Consider the following 7,646-nt stretch of genomic DNA (forward strand, 5'->3'; position numbering starts at 1 on the left):
CCCCCCCCCCCCCCCCACCTCCTCTTACTGTGTATGAACTTTAGGAACATCTTACCTGAAAAGGGCCACTTGCTAAAAATAGAACCCATCTTGGGTATGGGAACAGAAGAGGCTGTGCTCAAAATTTGCCTCTCGGTGATGCTGATTGCTTTGTGGGCATGCAGAAGGAATTTGTTAGTTTTCTTGACTCCTGATCTGTTATAACCCTTCTGACCAGATGGTTGTCTTCAAAAATTTTTTTTAATATTTATTTTTTCTTTTTTGAGAGAGAGACAGAGTATGAGCGGGGGAGGGGCAGAGAGAGAGGGGAAGACACAGAATCTGAAGCAGGTTCCAGGCTCTGAACTGTCAGCACAGAACCTGACATGGGCCTCGAACCCATGGACCGCGAGGTCATGACCTGAACTGAAGTTAGATGCTTCTGCGCCATCTGAAGTTGGGGCCTGACTGATGTTGGGCCCCTATATGGCCATCTTCAGCTCTTTGTCTGGGTTGCAGCAAGGCCAAGTGACTGCCCTGGGCCTTCAGTTTTAAAGGAACTTCTGGTTTGGGGGGTGCCAGGGCTGCAAAGTGACTCAGGCTGGTGGGAACGGTGCTGTTCAGTGGAACAAAGGCAGAGCTGGCTTTTCCCCTCCCACCCTGACCAAGTAATACAGACGTGGCTAAGGCTGGCTGCCCAAGGTTACTTCCCTCCTGCCTTTCCACACTGACGTCTGAGGCTGTGTTTTCTCTGCAAAATCTCTGTTTACAGTTGTTTGGGATGCTTTCACTCCCAATTCTATGGTTAAGGCCATTTTGATTGTTTATTTTAACCCAGATTTCACTCCTGTAGAAGTTTTATTTGTTAGAGTGGGTGGGGGCTAGAGTTTTCAGTGAGCTCCGTCCAAGTTCTCAGTGGCCCTGCAGAATTCACAGACCCTCGCAAACACTTGAGGATGATGACCAGTTTGCTCCAAACTTCCTGAGGTGCAGGTTGTAGGAGAGCCAAGTCTCCCCGAGTGGTAGAATCTAATGGAAAGATAACGCAAGCCACATGTGTCATTATATACCTTCTAGCAGCCACAGTGAACAAAGGAAAAATATACAGGTGAAGTTAATTTTAAGTATGGATTGTATTTAACCTAAGATGGCCATAATATCATTCTAGCATGTAATCAATATGGAAATTAGGAGTGAGATAGTTTACATTGTTTTCTTGTATTGTTTTTTTAACCCCAAGTGTGCGTTTTACACGTGTAGCACAACTCGTTGCAGACTAGCCACATTTCAAGCGCTCTGTTGCCACATGTGGCTGGTAGTGTCCATATTGGTCAGAGTGGTTCTAGAAGTACACTCACAGTGTGGTCTTGATCGGCAAGATGGCATCCCCAGGGAGCTCAGGAGCGATGCCGAATCTCGGGGCCTCACCCCAGACCTGCCAAGTCAGAATCTGCATTTTACCGCACCCCCATGAGGCACATTATAGTTTGGGAAACTGGTTTTCAAGTGTTTTTTTGTTTGTTTTTTTTTAATATTTTTTATTTATTTCTGAGAGAAAGAGAGAGAGAGAGAAATAGCGTAAACAGGGGAGGGTCAGAGAGAGAGGGAGACACAGAATTGGAAGCAGGCTCCAGGCTCTGAGCTAGCTGTCAGCACAGAGCCTGACGCGGGGCTCGAACCCACAAACCATGTGATCATGACCTGAGCTGAAGTCAGACGCTTAACCAGCTGAGCCACCCGGGCGCCCCTCAAGTGTTTTAAAGTTGTGGCCAGACCACAGGTTGGCATAACATGACTCCACATCACCTGTGCTTCTTTAATTAAATGTAAGCAATTGTTGATATGAACAACTTATCTTGGAGATGGGGACATCCTCCTTTTTTCCTGAATCATTGATTGTGTTCTTCTGGAAGTGCCATGGATGAGGGAGGGGGTAATCCCTGGCGTGGTCCTTGCCTGGACCGATTGAATTCTGCCCCATTCAGAGCTTTGCAGCTGTAGGAAGAGGCTGAGTACATGCTGGGTTGGCTGTGCAGATTTTGAAGGGAGGAGTTATTTAGGTGTCTGTCACCAGCTGGATGTTATCTTCATGTTGGAGTATGTGGACCCTCTTGGTATATTTTCCCATTTATACATAGGCTCAGTGGTACTTGGGATTTTTAGTTAGGCTTTGAGTAACCATTAGAATCACCCAAGCCGTCTATAATAGTATTTGCCCTTTCTTACTCCTTTTTCCTCTTTCTTACTCTTTTAATTGAAATTTTAAAAAATTTGAGTAACATAGTCACGTTTCCACATTCCAAAGATAAAAAGGGGTATATTGTATAGTAAAAAAATAAGACCTAGTCTCCCAAGAGGTAATCGGGTCGTCAGTGGTACCAGTTTTTTGAGATTCTTTAAGAGATTTTCTATGCACACACCAAGAATTACACCCATACGACCTTTTCCTTGTCTTTTGACATAGCACGGCCACCTTGCATTTTGCCCATTCCATTTAAAAATGCGCCTCAGGCATCGGTCATATCAACATATAAGGAATGTCCTCATTCCTTTTTTACAGTTACACAATATTCCATTGTATGAATATACCACAGCTATTTCAAGCAGGCCGCTCTCAACTTTTGTTTCTAATTTTTCCAATTTCATTAGAGATGTGAATATTTTCATATTCATATGTAATTTCATATTAAATTTCTTATGTGAAGACATCTCCTATGTAATTTGTCAGTTTGAAAGATTTTATTATAAATATTTGACACTAATTTTTAATTGTTAGTCTTTACTCTTAACATTTGTTTAGAAAGTCTTTCCTGAGACCGCTTTGTATTAGACTAATTGGATTATCTTTTATGGAACCAAAGATATTTTTTTGCTATAACATAGCACATTAATCATTAACTCTAATTGCTTATTTTGTGAGGTCCAGGCAGGTTAGGAGACTTACTCAAAGTCACACAGCAATTTCTGTGGGAACAAGCATGGAATGTACGTTGCTTGATTTTTCTGTTCAGTGCTTTTTTTCTGCTTCTTCATGCCCTCATAGGTACACGAACTTTAAAAAAATTCCCCTTAAAAACTTTATTTTATGATTATAAAACAAATATATAAATGATCAAAATGCATTCAAGAGATAGTTGGAATTCTCCTTTAGTTATAAATGTCAGATGCACAAATCAAACTAGCCTAAGGAAAAAAAATAGGGAAGTTGGTTCATATAACAGTAAATCAGAGTTGGTCTGATTTCAGGCATAGCTGTATCCAGGGGCTCAAACATTGTAGTGAGGGCTCTGTGTCTCTTTCTGCTTCTAACTCTAGTCTCCTTGTGGGGGAGGCCAGGTGGCCATCAGCAGCCCCAGGGTTAGCACTCATCACACTCAGCAGAAAGCAGTCCCCTTTGATAGCTGTGGCAGAGAAGTGGCGGGAAGGACTGATTATGATTAACTGGCTGAGTTTATGTCTGCCCTACCAATCACTGCCACCCAGGGGATGGAGAACCCTGATTGAATCATCATCGTCATCATCATAACCAGTGTCTGAACAACACACTGTAATTTACAAAGCCCTTTACAAAGCATTTTCATTTATAGCATTTCCTTTGGTCCCTACCATAGCCCTGGGAGGTGGAGAAGGAAGGAAGGGATAAAAGTGGAATAAGCCTACTTTATATGTTAGGGAAATCAGGCTGTGAGCAGAGCCAAGGAAGGTTTACTGTGCTGCTCACATAGCTGGGAACTGACAGTCTCATTGTTGGTGAGACTGAGTAAGAAGTTAGTTTATGAGTGTCTGGCCCTTTTGTCTACAGACACTTACTTTGAGCACATTGGCCTCCCAGTGGCTGAATGTGGAGCAGCTGGCGTCACAGCTGGCTTTGGACTTGCACCGTCCTTGGGCCTGTCATGACCTGTAGGGGGTGGGAAAAGGAAGAACCCTAGGGCTGGTGGTTTGCTGGAGCCCAGTACCCACCAGCGCATCAGGTCATCATGTCTGTCTATGATCATCTGAAAGATTTCTTCGGCCTCTGAGGCTGATCTGTTCCAGATCTCAGGGTGGAAAGGCCCAGAGCCTGAGTTGGCTAGGGTCTTATGGGAAGACCCTCTCTAGAAAAGTGAGCACCAGCTTGTTGAGGATGGGCCCTTGGAGGCGTAACCATATCCCCATGTGGCAAAAGATCCTGAGTAAGTTGGGCTCACCCAAGGCAGGCTCATTCTTCCATGCCAGCATCCAGGCACTGAGAAACCATAAACAGCCAGGCCTGGAATAAACAACTTTTCAAATGATGGAGCTCTTTCTCAGATGAACTTGGTTCCCCTCTCTGGGGGATCAGATCTACTGCTAAGCCTGCTAAAAACGAAACCCCCAATGCCTTGGGCTGAAAGTTTGTCATTTCCGTATACTGTTCTGAGTCCAGACTACTGGGTCCCGGCTTTCAGGCTGTACCAGCCACACCAGCCTGCCACCACAGGTTGTGAATGAAGATGCCGAGGGAGTGCCTGAGAGCCGGTGATAAGGAACCTGAGTCTCAGACCTCAAAGCGTCAGGGTCCATCTAGAGAATGCTAAGCAGCATGTATCACTCTCTTCCTACAGGCACCTCCCGTTTGAATCTGAATTTTTCACACATGCCAAAATGTCAGAAAAGGGCCTTCATCCCCGGCCTCAGCTAGCCTGGATGGCAACTTTGTGCAGCAGAAGAAGGCGCCCCCTATGGGTGGACATTTACAAACCGATGTCCCTTTGGTGGGTTAATAGAGCTCAAGCTGGATTTCAGCCACTCTCTGTCCCCTTGGCAGGTCTCCACCTTTCAGGGGCTCTGCCGCATCATTTATAAAATGCAGTTTCCAGCTGAGAGAGCTTTTTCCCTTTTTTTGGATGTTACGTCTTCCCCAGGACAGGGTCAATTTGGACAGTATTTTAAAATGACTGTCTCTTATTTTTACTCCTTTTGATTCGGGTTCAAAGAGATGAGGTGTGTTGGCTAGTACTTCTGAGTGTGACTCATGGTAGAGTCATGGTCAGAGTCCCCGGATCATTTGCTGCAAATTCCTAGAAGCCAAGGGCAGTCAGGCAGGGTGAATGAAGGCCCATCTCCCCAGGGACAGAGGAGAAGCTGAGGCAAACAGAGACAGGGAGAGAGGCTAGGGATCGCCACTCTTTTACACACTTCAAAAAAGGTATAACCTTTTTGAAGGTCAATGCTTAGTACCTATCAGTATTTAAGAAGCACATGCCCTCTGACCTAGAAGTTCTGCTGCTAGGAATTCATCCCATAAATAAATATATACTCCCTGTGTATGAGGTCACCATTGTGACATTGTTCATAACAACAACGACAATGACAACAACAAAGAATGGGAACAACCAGAAGGTCCATTGATAGTGGACTAGTTAAATATATAGTACAGTCATAAAATAGAATACTATTTTGCCTTTTAAAGAAATGCGTAGAAAAAAAATGGAAGGGTGTCTAAGATATACTGTTAAGTGGAAAAAGAAAAGCAAATTGCACAACATTACATATAATCCTTTTTGGGCAAACCTTGCTGAAAATCGATAATCAATTTGTCCAACCTGAGCTGAATCTCTTTAAATTTATGGAAACTAGAAGACTAAGTTTATGTTGAAAGAAAACCAATGAATGAACCAATCAATCCTTGGCACCTCTCCACCACCTGGGCCCCATGATGCCAAGCCTGTCTTCCCTCTTCCCTCCCAGCCTCCTGCTGTGAGTCTCCTGAGGTCCCCTTGACAAGCTCCAGGAATGTAGTTATGTCTGTGACAGTTGGAGCCTCCCTTGGGCTCCACCGTCAGCACCCTCATTTCCTTGGGGGAGAGGGAGAGGAGTTCCCCTGATTTGTGAGAGATGGGGGCACTGGCCTGGAGCAGAATTGTTTCAAGGCATGAGTTTCCTTCCATGCCAGGGTCCCCTATGGGTAATGAGGAGATGCCACAAGCAATTTATCATGCCAACACCCAGCTTGTACCTTCTGTCCTTCCCGAATCCACTAGCAGTGGGCAGCTTTCAGTAACAGAGGCCATCGGGTTAAAGTTGTCCTTGACCTCAAGTCTGCAGAGTTGAGAGCTCTGTCAGGAAACCAGGTCGGGGCAAGGGAAGAGGGTATAGATTAAGGAATTTTGAGAGCCCCTATAGAAGGTCTGAGGACAGGGCTATAGAACCATCTACCTGTGGTCCGGCGCCCCCAAAGCACAGAGCTGGGCTGAGGATGCATCTCAGGGCGGGTAGCAGGGAGGCAATCATGGCTGCCGTAGGCTGCTGTTCAGTCACCGTTCAGAGCTAAGTTACACACCGTCAGAGCATGCTCATCCTGCTGCCCTCATCCTATCTCCCGTGCTGTGAATATGCCGTCCTGCCTGCGTTTCTTTACTACTTGCTGAAAATAAAAATGTGTCTGTGTGAGGGTGGGATGGGACTGAGAGCTGGGGAGAGAGCTCTTTGGGACTTGAAAACATTCTGTGTCCCTGGACCTGTGTGTTTCTCACGCCTAACATCACCCCTCCAATCCGTCTTGAATAAATATCTTGCAGCCTCCTACTTGCCTGGGCGTCTGAAGGACAACACACACAACATTATTTCTCTCCGCTGACTGACAATGGAGTTCAGTGTTCCCTGCAGCTTGCACTTGGCTGCAGCAGTGAACGCAAGGTGTTTCAAGGCGCAGCCGTCACAATTCGTGCAACATGAGGACCGGGGCGGAGGCCCCGTGCCAGAGAGGGGCCTCCCCTGGACCGTTTCCCCAAGAATGGAGCTCTGTCCTTGTGAAGGAGGAGCCGAGCTGGCAGGAGAGAAAGGTGGATAGTAAATATCCACCAGAAGGCCCTGAAGCAGGGCAGATGTTGGGCAAAAGCCAGCTGATTAAAAAAGAGGCCTTTAACTTCATTTTGTGTGTGTGTGTGTGTGTGTGTGTGTGTGTGTGTTTGTGTGTGTTTGAATGAAGAAAAGAAAAAGGTTGGGAACAAACTTTTACTTGTGCCTTTCCGGATTAAATCCTCGGATGGTCTGCTTAGATCAATTTAGCATCTTCCAACCCCAGACCTCTTGGTCCCCCTGGTTTAGGGCGGATTTTACCTTTGTTTTAGAGGTTGGGGCATGGTGGCATTGAATCAGGAAATTAATTTCCCAGGGGATACCAGTGGTGGGGCCAAGGAGAGAACCCTAAGGGGGAGCCTGTTGGAGCGGGTGCCATGTTGTTCCAGGACCCAACACACACATTCATGGCGGTGTCCTCAGACCAGGAGTGCTTTCCCGCCAGATGTTCATTTCGCTCCCAGAATGTACCTGAAGCCTTGTAAATCCCTCCTGCTTCAGGATACTTGGGGAGCAACACTGCTCTTTGCTACCCTTGCCAAATTGCAAGGGTGACAAGAGGGAAGGCAGCCAGGAGTAATAGGGTGTTCTGGTTCGTGTGTGTGTGTGCGCGCGCGCGCGCGCCTTTGCAGCCACTCAATAACGGGATGAATGACCAGGATAGTCGCCCCTCACCACACATTGTTGGGGGAACATGAGCGGAAGGGCAGGAAGCCTGAGGGGATGGTAGCCTTGGATGCCTCAGAGAAGAGGGCGTTCTAGCAGACTAACAGGCAAGTCACAGAGATCCTCAGAAGGGTGCCCCGAAGCCGGGGGGGCGGGGGGGGGGGGCGCAGTCCAGGCTT

At 46.5% G+C, this 7,646-nt stretch overlaps 1 protein-coding gene across 9 annotated transcripts in view; it reads left to right on the forward strand.

The window, feature by feature from the left end:
• Positions 1-7,646, forward strand: part of DPF3 (double PHD fingers 3) — a 252,461-nt gene that overhangs the window by 124,050 nt on the left and 120,765 nt on the right. The gene's annotated exons all lie outside the window — the stretch shown is intronic.

This window comes from Crocuta crocuta, unplaced genomic scaffold, assembly GCF_008692635.1.
Source record: "Crocuta crocuta isolate KB4526 unplaced genomic scaffold, BGI_CrCroc_1.0 scaffold186, whole genome shotgun sequence".
NCBI lineage: Eukaryota > Metazoa > Chordata > Mammalia > Carnivora > Hyaenidae > Crocuta > Crocuta crocuta.